General features: G+C 44.1%; 1 protein-coding gene across 1 annotated transcript in view; it reads left to right on the plus strand.

Annotated features, from left to right (window-relative positions):
- The first annotated feature begins 2,371 nt into the window (after nucleotides 1–2,371).
- Nucleotides 2,372–15,908, plus strand: part of STARD13 (StAR related lipid transfer domain containing 13) — a 208,462-nt gene continuing 194,925 nt past the window's right edge. Inside the window, exon 1 of the mRNA XM_081909308.1 lies at nucleotides 2,372–2,469. The gene's annotated coding sequence lies outside the window, so the exon portion shown is untranslated. The remainder of the gene's footprint in view (nucleotides 2,470–15,908) is intronic.

Consider the following 15,908-nt stretch of genomic DNA (forward strand, 5'->3'; position numbering starts at 1 on the left):
CACTTCTCCCATCGCTTTATGCTGCTGTGGAGACCTCATCTGTCGAAGTCGGCAGGTTGTGTCGAATGCCACGACTTGACCTCAGAAATAAGCATTTTATCGTCAGGAAAAAGCTTGCCCTTCAAAAATAACTTCATTGTTGGAAAGAGGTAGAAGTCTGATGGTGTGAGGTTGGGAGAATAACGGGGGGGGGGGGGGTCAGGAAGGATTTCATAGCCACAGGACCGTGAACCGGAGTGTTATCCTCCAGGAGGCAGACACCTTTGGTCAACATACCACGCCTCTCAATTTTGATGGCCTTCCACAATTTCTGCAGCAGTGAGGCGTAGTATGTCCCGGTAATTGTGGTACCCTTTGCCAGGAAATCCATCATCACTACTTCGCGCTGGTCCCAAAAGTCCATAAGCATGACCTTGCCCACTGACAATTGGATACGTGCCTACTTTGGAGGTGGTGAGGTAGAGTTCTTCCATTGTTTGGACTGGGATTTAGTCTCTGAGTCATAATGATGGACCAATGTTTTGTCCTGAGTAATTAGTCTGGCGAAGATTTCATCATGGTTTCCATGACACATGGCCAAAAGAACCCGGTGAGCATGTGACACATTCCTGCTTCTGGAAAGACGTCAGCAGCCAGGGAAACCACGGGACGGACACCTTTCCCATGTGCAAATGGTTATGGATGAATTTTTCCTACAGAGCCCACACTGATCTTGACATCTGCAGCTAGTTGGCGAATGGTTATGTGGCGATTCTCCAGAATGGCAGCTTGCACTTGCCGGATGGTGTCTTCATTAATGGCGGACTATGGTCGCCCAGGAACGGGAGCTATTCGACTGAAGTCCAACCACACTTGAATAAATGATGCCAGTGCCAGTGTCATACTATGGGGCACCCTCCCCATAAGTCTCTTTCATCTCATCGAATGCCCTTTCAAGTACAGGAACCTGATAACCGCTCTGCATTCTGCTGGTTCCATTATCAGAGGTTACTCCACGTTAGCACCCATAACAGAGAAACTGCTAGGAGCTTAGAGCTACAAATTATGACGTTATCTATGGAGAGATGTATCATTATACATGTTCAAATTTATCCTCCTACGATAACCGGAAGTGGGTCAGGGAAAATCTTTAATAAACGACCGTTGTTGTTCAATGAGGCTTACTGCTAAGTAAGCATGGGCATGATTGCTGCCTAAAGGGTGAACTTCTATTAGCTTCTGCATTAATAACATTACATGTACAGCTGCAGGGGCGCCATCTCCAAGGGGCTGACCCCTTTCTCCCCCCCCCATTTTGGTGAGGGAGCTAGGGCCCCCAATGTTCAAAGGGGGGGCCTGGAGGAAGACAAGCACAGAACAGAGTGAGACATAGCTTCAGTGGCTGGCTCTTCCTTTTCCTGCTACGAAGGGGAAGGAGCCCCCGGGCTGAAGGAAGAGGAGGAGCCACAGCCATTGGAGCAGCACTGCCACGGTGGCTCTATTAAAAGAACGGAATGAAGAAAAAAGAAGAAAAATGGCACAGTAGGGGATTTTCTGCAGTAATAATAATAATAATTTGTTTATACCCCACCCATCTGGCTGAGTTTCCCCAGGCACTCTGGGCAGCTCCCAATCAAGTGTTAAAAACAATTCAGCATTAAATATTAAAAACTTCCCTGAACAGGGCTGCCTTCAGATGTCTTTTAAAGATAGGATAGCTGCTTATTTCCTTCACATCTGAAGGGAAGGTGTTCCACAGGGCAGGCGCCACTACCGAGAAGGCGCTCTGCCTGGTTCCCTGTAACCTCACTTCTCGCAATGAGGGAACCGCCAGAAGGCCCTCGGCACTGGATCTCAGTGTCCGGGCTGAATGATAGGGGTGGAGATGCTCCTTCAGGTATACAGGACCAAGGCTGTTTAGGGCTTTAAAAGTCAACACCAACACTTTGAATTGTGCTCGGAAACGTACTGGGAGCCAGTGCAGATCTCTCAGGACCGGTATTATGCATAGGTAAATCCAGGTTAAGTGTAACAAAAATACAGAATGGGATTTTGATGGTAATGATGTCATGTGGACAGTATAAAAAAAAACTTCTGTGCTTGAGTTGCACCAGTTCCACGATAAACTCTAGTCTGGAAACATACTAGCTTGTTTGAAAGGACATCTTTTTTGAAAGTCCTATATTGCTATCTCTTGGCTTTTTTTGTTACCCATTGCCTGACTGGGCAATATAGTGTGTAGGGCTTCCCACATTGCATATTTTTCAGAACACAAATGTCAAGGTTAATTGAGTCACAAAGGGCATGTGCTGATAGTGACATGTGCCTCCCTGGTTTTCTCCTCGTTGGTGCAATCTGCAGGAAGGGGCTGGCTCCTTGTCCCTGCAGAATAGGAGTGTCTGCGGCAGGGGCTATCTGGCTGCAAAGAAACAAAACTTCTGACAAGATTGTTGTGTTTTAAAGCAGGATCCTGAAGGTGTCACTTGTCAGGTATGAAGTTTTCCTGTTTTCTCACAGAGCTTGATATGAAAGCTTAGCAGCTGAGAACTTTTTGCTGTTTGAAAGATGTGTGCCTACCAAATGGATGGAAACTAAGCTGCCTGCGAAAAGCATCTTTGTTAGCTCTGTCATCTCATCTGTGGTAAATAATCGTTTCACTCTCCTCCCTACATTCTTGCCCTTTGGACAAATGCAGTTGGTCTACACTGAAATGGTCTCGGTTTATCTGTGTCACTTTAAAATATGTTTCTGTAAAAAGGTAGCCAGGCTGAAGTAGAATCCCAAAGGGGTTTTCTGGCAAATGCATGTCAACTTCTTGTGTTTGTCATGAGGACAATTTGGGGTGGGTAGGTGGGTGGGTATGTATCAATATATGAATTTAGAGCAAACTCTGTTTTAATATGACCTTGAGAATGGTGAAGATGTGTGTGTGTGTGTGTGTGTGTGTGTGTGTGTGTGTGTAGATAGATAGGTAGATAGGTAGGTAGGTTTGCTCTCTAGTATTGGGAAGCAAGCTAATAGTAAAATTATGGCTCATCACATTTCATAATGGATCCTGTATTAATAATGACACAAAAAGTGAACCAATACCTTGTTGCATTGCAGGAAGAATTGTCCATGTTGTTGAAAACACTGAAAAATGACTCATTATCTTTCCTCTCCACCCCACCCCCCAACTCCTATCTTTTGGTTCATGAAAAGTCTGAAGTAGTTCCTGTTTTTGTATAAGCAAATCCACAGGATTAGCCTTCACAGATAGTAGTTTGGACCTTCATTGCCCACTTGCACAAGAAATGCTAATGCACGCACACACACACACGGCCTACTCTAGTTTTGTAATTTTAAGGTGCTCTAAATTCTTTTTAATGTTGTATTTTAAAGTGCTGTAACCCTCCCTGAGATATCAGGGTCAAGATTGAGCAATTAACAATGCTGATGATGATGATGAAGGATGCATGTTTGGCAGTTTTCACTTTGAGAAACATCCATTCAACATCATCACAATTGTTACTGTTGTTAGTAAGAGTTATGAGGTGTTAGAGGAGGGGTAGTACCTCTGGTAGATGATATGTCATGCTCCTTTTGGGCTAGTTTGCCCACCTTTGCTCCCCACCCTGCACTCAGCTCTCACCTGTGGCTCCTAGAAGCTGCCAGGATGTGACAGTGGCCACACACTGGGAATGGCTTTGACTGGCTGGCTGAACCAGGTGAGAGTAGCCGTCGGGTCCCAAACCCTCAATGAATTAGAGACTTCCCCTGAATGCAATAATAGGCTCCAGCGGATTCAGTGGACAAGACCAGTAGTGAACCCAACCATCATGAAACTGTAGAGGGAAATGAGGGGCAGATGGGGCTCATCAACCTGGGAAGGTAGCCCATCTAGAGAAGGATAACTCTGGTCCTAAACCTCTGCTGCCTTGTGGCTATACTCATTCATGAGAAAGATCTCAGGAGTAAAACCTGAGGAAAATTCTGTACCCTTGCAGGACATCTTCGGGAGACGAAAACACTAAGGAGTAAACCCTACACAAATCCAGAGTAGAGTCCCTAAGATGGTTGGATGGTGCCTTGTACACCTCCTTCAAGCAACTTCTGAAAGGTGGATCTTGTTGTCTTGGCAGCCCAAGAACTTCATACACACTCCCAGGCTTGCTCCTTGGAGAGGTCAGTTCAGTGCTGCTATCACAGCAAAACAACAACATGGAAGGCAGCAGGCACTGTGATTCTCCGGCTGTTTGACTTCACTCCTGAGGCGCACTCCATCAGCTCTCAAGACACACAGATACCAACAGGATTGTTAGCGGAAACATGCGAATAAAACAAATGTAATCCGGAGAGAAAATCCAGGTGAAAGTTTACTGAACAAGCTGACCAAAACAGTATACAACCAGAGCAGAAATCAACAAGAGAGGCTTCTGCCTTTTTGACATGCCTTGTTGAGAGCAGGGTTAGATTCAACTTCCACAAGAAAACTCCCTCAACAGCTAGAGAGAGTATCAGAGTACATGTTACCTCAGTAAAGATCACAGACTCTCCAAGTGTCCCTATTTTCCAGGGATGTCCCTGATTTAGAGAAGCCGTCTCGGTTTCTGATTTGATCCCAGAATGTCCCACTGTTCCTTAGGATGTCCCTATTTTCGTTGGAGGGTATGGAGTTATCCTGCCCCCGAGCCATCTGAAGGCAATTCTGTATAGGGAAGGTTCCCCCCCCCCCAATGTTTAAAGTTTTATTATCTGGGAAGCTGCCCAGAGTGGCTGGGGCAACCTAGTAAGATGTGTGGGGTATAAATAGTAAAATTATCATTATGGAATGAGACGTCCCTATTTTCATTGGAGAAATGTTGGATGGTATGAGATCATGCCATCTTCCATGGTTGCTATTCAATACCTCCTCCTCTATCACCACCCCTTGGTTGTTTACTTAGGCCATGTACACATTTCTGGCTTAAAATGCAACCAGGTCATTATTTTTCTCAATTTGGATTGAAGCTGGTTTTGGGCAAGGTACATCAAAACACAGTCATTTCATAAGAAATGGCAAGATAAGAGACAGGACATGTATGGATGGTGGCCAGCGTTTACATGGAGCTGTTCATTGAGCATGCATTCCTATTTGTTATACAAAGGTTATACAATGTTGCATCAAATGATTTTCAGCTCACACTCTCCAGTGAATTTCCTGTCGCTTTCCTTATGGCAAAAAGCTGCTTGCGGTGGGTTTTTACAAATTATGAGGGCACAGATCTCTGCCCTGAGGGGCTTAAATCTAGAAACTGACACAAGAAAGACTACAGAGGAAAGAAATTGGGAGGGGGTGATAAAAAGGGGAAGAATGTGTGATTAGTTAAGTGACACAAAAGCCCTGTTCAGGCATTCAAAGTGGGTGGGGATTAGATGTGGCAGAAACACAGGGGTGCAAGAGGGCCACCGTTGCTTGCTCACTTCATGCTTTAAAACAGTTAAGGTAAAGCACATTAACTATAAACCCAGATTTTTCATATTCTGTAAGATAAAATAAAAATTATAAATGAGCATACATATATGGAATGCACTTATTTATTTCACTTAGAGGCCACCATGGATTTTTAAAAAGTGTTTCTAAAGTCCTAACGGCAGCTGCGTTTTGACATTTAGTCTTCTTCAGAGGCCCACTAATTATTATCTGAAACAAAAATAAATAAATACAAATCACGTGGGTTAGAATCTCAGATGGGCAAAGCATTCTCTTAATAGAATATAATGCAATCTTAAGTGCTATATTTGGGGCCTGTCTGAGGTTCTAACCATCATGATGTATATTGGTTTTTCTTTTAGATAATAATTACTGGGCCTGTAAGTGAGATAAATGAATGCTTTCCTTATATTCATTTATACTGTTCATTTTCTCATATCCAATATTAAAAACCTATGTTTATGCTGTCTGTAATTAATGTTTCCCCTGAACTCTGTTCTTTGTAAGTTGTGTGAAACTCTTTTTCTTTGTGTCTTCGTGCTTGAAGGCCAAATTACTCAGACTTTAGCTGAAGGTGTTATAAGCCTGCATTGACTTCCTGGTTAGGAGGAAGATTCTCTGCACATCCTTCCAAATGTACAGTGGTACCTCGGGTTAAGTACTTAATTCGTTCCGGAGGTCCGTTCTTAACCTGAAACTGTTCTTAACCTCAAGCACCACTTTAGCTAATGGGGCCTCCTGCTGCCGCCGTGTCACCAGAGCACAATTTCTGCTCTTATCCTGAAATAAAGTTCTTAACCGGAAGCACTATTTCTGGGTTAGCGGAGTCTGTAACCTGAAGCGTATGTAACCCGAGGTACAACTGTATGAGGAAACTCCCTTCAGACCTTCTTGCTCAACACAGGAACGCTGGAAGCAGAGAGAGAAATGCTGAGGGGGCTAGTTTCTATCCTGAACCACACATATTCTTTGAATTACTGAAAAAGGTTAATTCTTTGAAGAATAGGCTATGTTTACATAACTTATAGGAATCCATTTAGATCCATCATCAAAAACTACACTAGCAAGAAAAAGGGGGAGGGAAAAGAGAGGCAAATAATGAAGAATTGTTGTTGTTAATTTATTACTTGTACCATACCCATCCGCCTGGGCTGCCCCTGGGTTATAGCAGGGGTGGGGAATATATGGCCCTCCAGATGTCATTGGACTACAACTCGTGTCCATTGAGTGTATTGACCATTTGGTACCTCTCTGTATGCTAAACTATCTGGAGCCAAGATGTCACCTTTCCTAATACCTGCCACCCAGAGCCGTAAGATCTTCTGGAGAGTTGTTGCTCATGGTTTCACTGGTTAGTGTGATGGGCAAAGACAGAGCATTCTTAGTGGTAGTGCCCTGTTTATGGAACTCGCAGCAAAATGAAATGGAAATCTTCCATATTAGCTATTCATGGATGATAGGTGACCACATATTTATTTGCCATAATGATGATGCTAGTTATAGTAGAGGCTCAAGTGCTGCAATTTTTACAATGAATGCACAATTTTGTTTTGTATTGCACATTGCTGTTGCAAGATGTCCTGTGCTCCGATCTGGAGGAAGGGTGGGATATAAAAGCAATTTCCATTAAATAAGTAAAAAAATCCTTTCTCTTTGCGCCAGCCTGGATTGCAGGATGGTCACAGCGAACTAAAGCAATTGAATATCCTGTGCAATGCCAAGCATACCTGCTGCCGCTAAACACATGTAAAAGAGAACAATATCAAATCCTCTTGCATCTCTGTAGGATTTAAGATGCCATTTAAATTAACCAATCATGGAGAACACTTGGCAGAATACTATTTCCTTCTGTCATGACAAATCAAACAGCAGCCTAAGAATAATGGCCTCTATTTTGCAGCCCACAAATTGTGCATTAGGGACCTCTGGGTCTGCATATAGCTCACACCGGAATTCAAATGGCACTTCTCTGCCTTTAACTGTTTATAAATAACATTGCAGCCATTAGCACAGCATTCACACTGCTCGCCAGTTGTTCTAATTGATAATTGGATTGAAAGAGCAAGTTGAAACATGCTGATGCAGACTGCAGCAAAGAAAGATCAGAGCAATCTTTGTCTTCCAATCTGATAAAGGAGATGGTCTTCCTGAATACAAAAGCAGTGCACAAGTTGATTAGTATGATGGTTACATTTGGAATTTTAATCCAGTCATAATTACCTGGAATCTATTGCTGTAACCACTTAAATTAACAGCTGTGTTGTTGTTTTTCTCAATTTGGAGTGAAGCCGGTTTGGGGGAAAGCCCATCAAAATGTATTATTTCATAAGAAACAACAGGATAGATGTGGATTGTAGCTAACATCATGTGTATACCACCTCCCAAACCAGCAGTGGAAGTCGACTGGGTGGAAAGTCAGTGGAAGAATACAAACAGCTAAAGTCTATGGACATTGTGAACTGATGTCAACCATTGAATGGGAAAGTTAAAAAGGTAAAGGGTAAAGGGACCCCTGACCATTAGGTCCAGTTGTGGCCGACTTTGGGGTTGCGGCGCTCATCTCACTTTATTGGCCGAGGGAGCTGGCGTACAGCTTTTGGGTCATGTGGCCAGCATGACTAAGCCGCTTCTGGCGAACCAGAGCAGCACTCGGAAATGCCATTTACCTTCCCGCCAGAGCGGTACCTATTTGTCTACTTGCACTTTGACGTGCTTTCGAACTACTAGGTTGGCAGGAGCAGGAACCGAGCAACAGGAGCTCACCCCGTCAAACCGTGACCTTCTGATCAGCAAGTCCTAGGCATTTATTTGCCTGTCCTTTCCTGTAACATAGTGGCTACTTTCACTCACCCATTTCTGGGTAAGATTCAATCATATACTGGCAAATTTAGGATGTGCAATTAAGTGAATTTAGTTGTCTTGCAGTCCTGCACAAAAAATCGGCACATAAACACACACCCCACCCCAAGCAGCTATTTGCCATAAGGAAAGTGACAGGAAATTCACTGGAGAGTGTGAGCTAAAAATCATTTGATGCAACATTGTATAACCTTTGTATAACAAATAGGAATGCATGCTCAATGAACAGTGGACACCATATAACCTCCAGGCAAACTTTGTGAAAATAAATCAATAAACAGGTCCTCCAGAATGGTCCAGCATCTGTTGGTAATCTGAGAGAATCCAGTGTGAAGGTTCTCTCCTATCTACAGGAAGAAAAGTGACCCCACTTCACTTATAGGAACATACGGAGTCACTCTATACTGAGTCGAATCACTGGCTCATCTAGCTCTATATTGTCCACACTGATTGGCAGCAGTTCTTCTTACACCTACCTGAAACTGGCAGGGAACCTGGGACTTTCTGCATAGAAAGTAGTTGTTCTGCCACTGCCCTTCCCACTCTAATGTGTTCCACTCCTAGCTTTTCCCCACTTCTTCTCAAGTCCATGCTTTGCAGCCCAATGGGCTATGTCCCCAGCCCTTCCGTGACTTGTAGCCAGAAAGTGGGACACACCAGCTTGTCCTACTTCCAGGCTGCTGCTTGTCCTCACAGCTTGTTTGTCCATCCTCCCCTTCAATCCCCAAGCGTCATTCTATTACCATATGCACTTGTGTAAAGCACAGCTGTGACTAAAAGGGAAAAGCCGTAATAGTTTAGCGTTAGGGAATTCAGCCATTCCAGAATTCACACCTTAACTCTCTACATTTCCACCCCTCTCCCAAGAGACATGGCTCCTTGGCTCCCCTCCCTTGCCTCAAAGTCCCATAACATCTGAAGGGTCATAGGTTCTGTATCCCCATTTGCGAAGCTGAGGTGGAAATGTCTGCTTGACGAACCACTATCATTTCATTTCTATGACATGCTACACAGAAGGGCAGCAGGAGAGTAGGAAAGGTCCAGGTGTGTCCATCTAGCACCATGCTTAGCTGGGGTAGGGAACCTCAGACCAGTGGGGTTAAATGTAGGCCTCTCAGGACTCTCCCCCAGGATACACACCCATACCCCTCACCAGCCTTGCTTCACAACCTCAAGTGTTTTTGTCTGGCTGGAGTGTGAACTTTGATCAAGCTACTGGCTTTCCTGGCTAGACAGCGGTATGTAAGTGTGAAGAAATTAGCCTACTGGGAAATGAGCCATTGTGGCGTGATGGTTAGTGCTGGACTAGGACCTGGGAGACTAGGGTTTGAATCCCCACTCAACCACAAAGCTCACTGGATGACCTTGGCCCAGTCATAATCTCTTAGCCTAACCTACCTCACAGGATTGTTGTGAGGATGAAATGTACACAGGTACCAAATTAAACCCTGTGGAGGATTCCAACTATCAAAATCATGGGGGGGGGGGCGGCTCTCAAATTTTCTCCTAATACGTTTTTGATCTTACCAACCAACCATTTTAATAAACCAATTTTATTACACAATCCATTGTCACAGGGCCCCTAAAAGGCGTGGAGACTTAGTCTAGTGCCTACTCTGCCTATTTGGTATCCCGGCACTGGTGTACACCACCTCAAGATTCTTGGAAGATTAAGGTGGTCTTTAAATGTGGCAAATAAATAAATAAAACCCACATTTGTGTTTGTGTTTGCTTTTGCCTCTGGCATCTTCCCCTCAGAAGGCTGCTCAGCCTTCAGCCTTGGGCTGGAGAAGTTCCCCCCGCCCCTGGGAAGATATAGCATCTCATGTTCATCTGAAAGCCAACAATGGCAGCAGCAAACTGAGATGTCAAAGCTAAAGGGCTTTAGAGCATCCCACACTACAGCCGAAATACTGTGGCTTTCTGCCAGATGGAGTGATTTTTAAAATATTTGGCAGCTTACCCAATGTGTTTGGAGTGGACATAGCTGCTCCTTTTTCGTCCCAGCAGCTCCTCACACCCCTGCGGCGATCCGTCTCCTGGGCTGCTCTGGGTCTTCCTTGCCTCTACAGGTTAGGACATTGAAAAATGCATCATGCTATCGCCATGCTGACAGGTGTTGTAACCAAGGCTATGCCTCCCCCACCTCAGCACACACACACACACTTGACTTTTCATCCTGGATGATACCAGGAAGGAATGCACTGGCTGCCTAGACAGCTGAACTAGCAGTGATATCATCCTTCAGTACTGCAGAGATAAGGGCTTTGCTTGGGGAGGATTATTACATGATGGAATATTAGGGATGAACCCCTTTGGGAGAGAGGCAGAAAGGACGAAACGCCCCAGAATTCTTAGGGGAGTTCATTTGCACAGCCATGCACCTGAGGGGGGAAAGCTGCCCTTAAACTTTCACGTCATGAAATAAAATTAAAAATGTCATCAGTGGCCCAATTCAACTTAAGAACTAGGGACACTGACTAGATTTTACCTGCCCTATCTAAGGATAATAATGCCTGGAGTGAAATACAGAGGTGGAACATCACTAATGACTTATATCATGTCTAGATTTCTGGAATGTGTTGTATTTGAAAAATGTCTGGGAACTTTAATTGGTCCAGAATGCTGCAGCCAAGTTGTTAACTGGCACTGCTTATCTGAAGCATGCAACTCCCTTGCTGAAAACAGCTGATTCGTTTCCGAGCCCAGTTCAAAGTACTGCTGCTGACCTTTAAATCCATTTATGTTTTGGGACCTGGATAGCTTGGAATAAATCCTCCCATCTGAGTCTTTCTGCTCATTAAGGTCATCAAAGGATGCCGCTGTTGTGTGTCCCATTGACCCAGTGCATTTGGTTGGAGTCGAGAGAGCCTTTGGAAGTCCCTCCAAAGGGAAACTCCCCTTGGCCCTTGCTTCCACCTTGTAGCTTTCCACTGTATGGAGAAACCCTTTTTATAAAGGGTTAGTCTTATGCATAGTTTTTACTTTGCTTTGAGGTTTTGAGATTTGCTTTGAGGTTTTTTTAAAGATGGTGTTTAATTCTGACATTGTCTCTCCATGGCTATTGCATTAGTTTGTGTTGTTGTTGTTGAATCAATGTGCACGGCGTTTTACATAGTATAAGAGGGCAGGTCTCTGCCCTGAGGGGCTTACAAACTAAAACCGAGGAAGGGGAGTGAAGGACAGGCAGGAATAAACACAGAAGCAATTCTGCGGTTGTTCCAGTTATAACAGGAACACAAGAAGCTGCTAGATTGTGGCTCCAACCACACCAGACATGAAAGCATTTGTCTTATCCCAAAGTATCCTGGGAACTGTGGTTTACCCCTCACAGAACTACAGTTCACAGCACCCTTAAAAAGGTAAAGGGACCCCTGACCATTAGGTCCAGGCATGACCGACTCTGGGGTTGCGGCGCTCATCTTGCTTTATTGGCCAAGGGAGCCAGCGTACAGCTTCTGGGTCATGTGGCCAACAGGACTAAGCCGCTTCTGGCGAACCAGAGCAGTGCACGGAAACGGCGTTTACCTTCCTGCCGGAGTGGTACCTATTTATCTACTTGCACTTTGAGGTGCTTTCAAACTGCTAGGTTGGCAGGAGCAGGGACCTGAGCAACAGGAGCTCACCCCGTCATGGGGATTCGAACCGCCGACCTTCTGATCAGCAAGTCCTAGGCTCTGTGGTTTAACCCACAGTGCCACCCCCGTCAAACTACAGTTCCTGGGATTTTGGGGAGACATCATGTCTTGAAATGTATAATGTGTAGCAGTGCTATTTTTCTGGGGCGGGGGGAAGGTGCCAGAACTTACAATGAACACCTCCCTCATTCTCTAAGAATGGCAATGGCACCCACCTGAAAGGTGCCGGAACTGAGTTCCAGTGAGTTCTGGCTGAGTCAGACCCTTGGCTTTTTGTCAGGGGAATGAAACACAATCCAAAAATTCCAAAAGGTCCTCCAGATTTAGGGGGATGTTGGATGGCAGGAGTGGGGCGCAGGAATCACTGAAGATTGGCCTGGGACACATCAAAAAAAGTTTCAGGAAAACATATTGTAAAGCTCATAATGGGAAATCACATTGCCAAGGATCGAACTCTGCAGCGCCATCTGGTGTCACAGTGTTATAACGCATTTAAAACGCTTTAAATAAAAAAACTAATGTAGTGGAGTCCTTAATCCCTGTTCTGCTGGATCAAATAAGCAGACACCACATGGATTCAACCTGTAATTGACACAAAGAGGCAAGTTGCTATGGTTCTGTGTTTAGCTATATTAGCAAATCCATTGTATAATCTTCCTTCAAAGAGAGTGGGGGCTAAGAACCTAGCATCTGTGAAAGAGTTCTTTTTGCGCTTCAGTAGTGTAAAAACATAGCCCACACAGTAAAATTTGCAAATAAAGCATTCAGAACAGTGCACCGATAGCAATGACAGGCCGCAAGCCTATGCTCATTGCTCACCCAGCTTTGTTCAGATATCCATTCCTGCTGAATGGAAAGCCTACAGTTACTACAATATGGAAGATCAAAACTTAATTGGGTATAAAATTACACAATAATTAAATTGTCTGTAAATGTGGAGCATTCAAATTAAGCCTAACCAAATAATGCCTCAGATCTAAAGTATTAGCATAATACTGGTGCCATATGGTTATCATTCTCTTTCTCACATAACTGTCATTTTTCATCCTCGTCAGCTGCCCATGTTGACTTGCCAGATCAGACTTGCACCATCGCCAAACATTTCTAACAGCTGGCAGAGTGTGCTGTTACACTGACGTAGGCCTGGTTAAACACCCAATAACACTCAAAATTAAGTGCGCCCCTGAACAGGGCAGAAAACGAGTTATCAGAGCAGCTGTTTGGCTTTGTGTTTTTGTAAATTAACTTTCGCACTGGCTTCTTGTCAGTTTTTTTTTTTTAATGACCCATTATATTGCATCCTAAGTAAACAAAATCAGTTTTTCTCAGAATTCTGTTTTTAACAAGTAACGAAAGTCTGGAGAAACCGGTGTACATTTTTGCAAACATGGAAGCAGTAATGGGGATCGCCCTTGCATAATAGTAGAATCCCAGAGCCATGCAATGAAGCTGAATGCTGGAAGATCAGGACAGACAAAGGAAAGCACTTCTTCAGACGGAGCATATGGAACTCGCTGCCACAAGACGCAGTGATGGCCACCAGCCTGGAGACTTTAAAAGAGGATTAGGCATCTCCATGGAGAATAAGCTTATCAATGGCACAAGCCAATTTGGCTATGTTCTGTCTCCAGTGTTAAACCACAAAGCCTAGAATTGCCATCAGGTGGCTCAGGGGTAGGATAATTCCATACCCTCCAACGAAAATAAGGACATCCTGGTGCTGTGGGTTAAACCACAGAGCCTAGGACTTGCCGATCAGAGGGTCGGCGGTTCAAATCCCCGCAACGGGGTGAGCTCCCGTTGCTCAGTCCCTGCTCCTGCCAACCTAGCAGTTCAAAAGTACATCAAAGTGCAAGTAGATAAATAGGTACCACTCTAGCAGGAAGGTAAACGGCGTTTCCATGCGCTGCTCTGATTTGCCAGAAGCGGTTTAGTCATGCTGGCCACATGACCCGGAAACTGGACGCAGGCTCCCTCGGCCAATAAAGCGAGATGAGCGCCGCAACTCCAGTGTCGGTCACGACTGGACCTAATGGTCAGGGGTCCCTTTACCTTATTCTGGATGGTGCAGATGGATCTAAACTTAAAAGCCTACTGAGGATATAATCACATTTAAATTGACAAAGAATTTTTTTTAGAATTTTTTTACAATTTAGTGCTAGTTTTTTGTTTTTGTTTTTTTGCAACAAAAAGGTCAAAAGAGTGTTGTGGGCAGCTGGCCAGAGTGATCTAGACCCTGGCCAGACAGCAGCAAGGTTGGGCAGAGTGGCATAGCCATAATTCATCCTGTTCAGGGTAGCAAGTGAGAAGGAAAGTCTGATCCGGACTATGTCAGCTGGCATAGCAATCAGCCTGGATAGGGCCTGATGCCATCAAGTAAAAGCTGCAGGGCTGGCTTGGAATCTAGTGGATCCTGGGGTAGCTCAGCTCCTGCCTGGAACATCCTGTTGGAGGGATTTCTGCAAGCTACCACTCCTTGAAAGCCTACCAGTAGTATTTAAACCCACCTGCACATTGGGTGGGTGGAATGGAGGGTTCTGTGCCAGCCAAGGCTAAGGCTGGCAGAACTGCTATGGGATGGCCTCTACCATAACTCCACCCAGCAAGCAAATCAAGGGGCTGGATTGCACCCTTAGTCTTTAAGGTCCGGCAGCTCTCTTCTGAGAATTTTTGGGAGGAAACCTATTTCAGCTTAGATGTAAACTGAACAGCTCATAATTAGTATCAGCCATTTGAAAATTCCGCGAGGGGCTATGCTGGGGGCTCAGATATGATTATTTTGCTTTGTACTGGAATAAAGAACATAAAAACATAGATAAAAGCCTTGTACTGTATAACCCTACCCCTTTTGTCTCCCCATAATGCATTTTATTACAGATGGCAGTGTACCGAGATGATAAAATCTAAAATACATCAGTAAAATTATTGGATATACACGATTGCAGATTTATACATTTGTAGACTATTGTGTTTCATTAACATTCCTCTCTTTTGTTAGAGCTTTGGAAATGGCTCAGAGAGTAGATGAAATTAGATTTAAAAGTAGGGCAAGATGCAATTAGTCACAGACAGAGCATTAGTCAAAGTTGACAAAATGGAGTCAGCTTTTGGGGTGAGCAAATCTAACTTGTGTATGTATGGAAGTTATGCAGGAATATTTTCCTTGCCTTTAGCCCCTAACAGGATTAGTAGATTTCTCATTTATTGTAATGCAGCATTTTACTTACTTTAAATACATTACCAAATTATTCAATTTATCATGAAGCACCTGTAGTTGACGGATATCAAAGGATGTTTGATGATGAACCAGCTAGTTAAAAACCCGTGGGTCAGTCCATCAAGCTGCTTTGCCTGCACAGCCTTTATGGGGATTGTAGAAGCATAATGCGCAAAAGATTGACGTCATGAAGATGTGTAACAGTCTATCCCGATCCTATACATGCTTGCTTGAAATGAGTTCCTTTTTATTCCACTGACTGAAAGCATTCCATTGAAATCAATGGGTGATATATTTCTAAAATGTGTCAGGGACTGAGGTTAACAGCGCAGTCCACTGAAATCAATTATCCATCATGCTTATTTGAAAGAAAATACATTTAGGAACATTTGTTTTCCCTAAAAATGTAAGGTGAGCTCTGTTGGATCAGGCCACATTCCATTTCCCACAACAGCCAACCAGGTGTGCCTGAGAAACCTACAAGCAGAACAAAAAATTGCAGAGACAAATCCCTTTGACTTCTCTGGGTGTTCATGTGAAGCTAAGTGTGCAAGTGATGGCCAGAGAAAGAGCTTTGGAGCCTGTGTAGACCTCAGAAACCCATCGGAAGGAAAACATCTATATAATTAGTGCGGCACATTTTCCACTTTGTGCTACTTTATTGCTGACAGACAACTGGCAATTTGAATACGCAAATGGAAAAGGATTTTCTCTCGTTTATATGGACCTTGTATATGCTTTGTCATGGAACAATAGGGAATTT

This window comes from Podarcis melisellensis (genome assembly GCF_964234715.1).
Source record: "Podarcis melisellensis genome assembly, chromosome: 4".
Classification (NCBI taxonomy): domain Eukaryota; kingdom Metazoa; phylum Chordata; class Lepidosauria; order Squamata; family Lacertidae; genus Podarcis; species Podarcis melisellensis.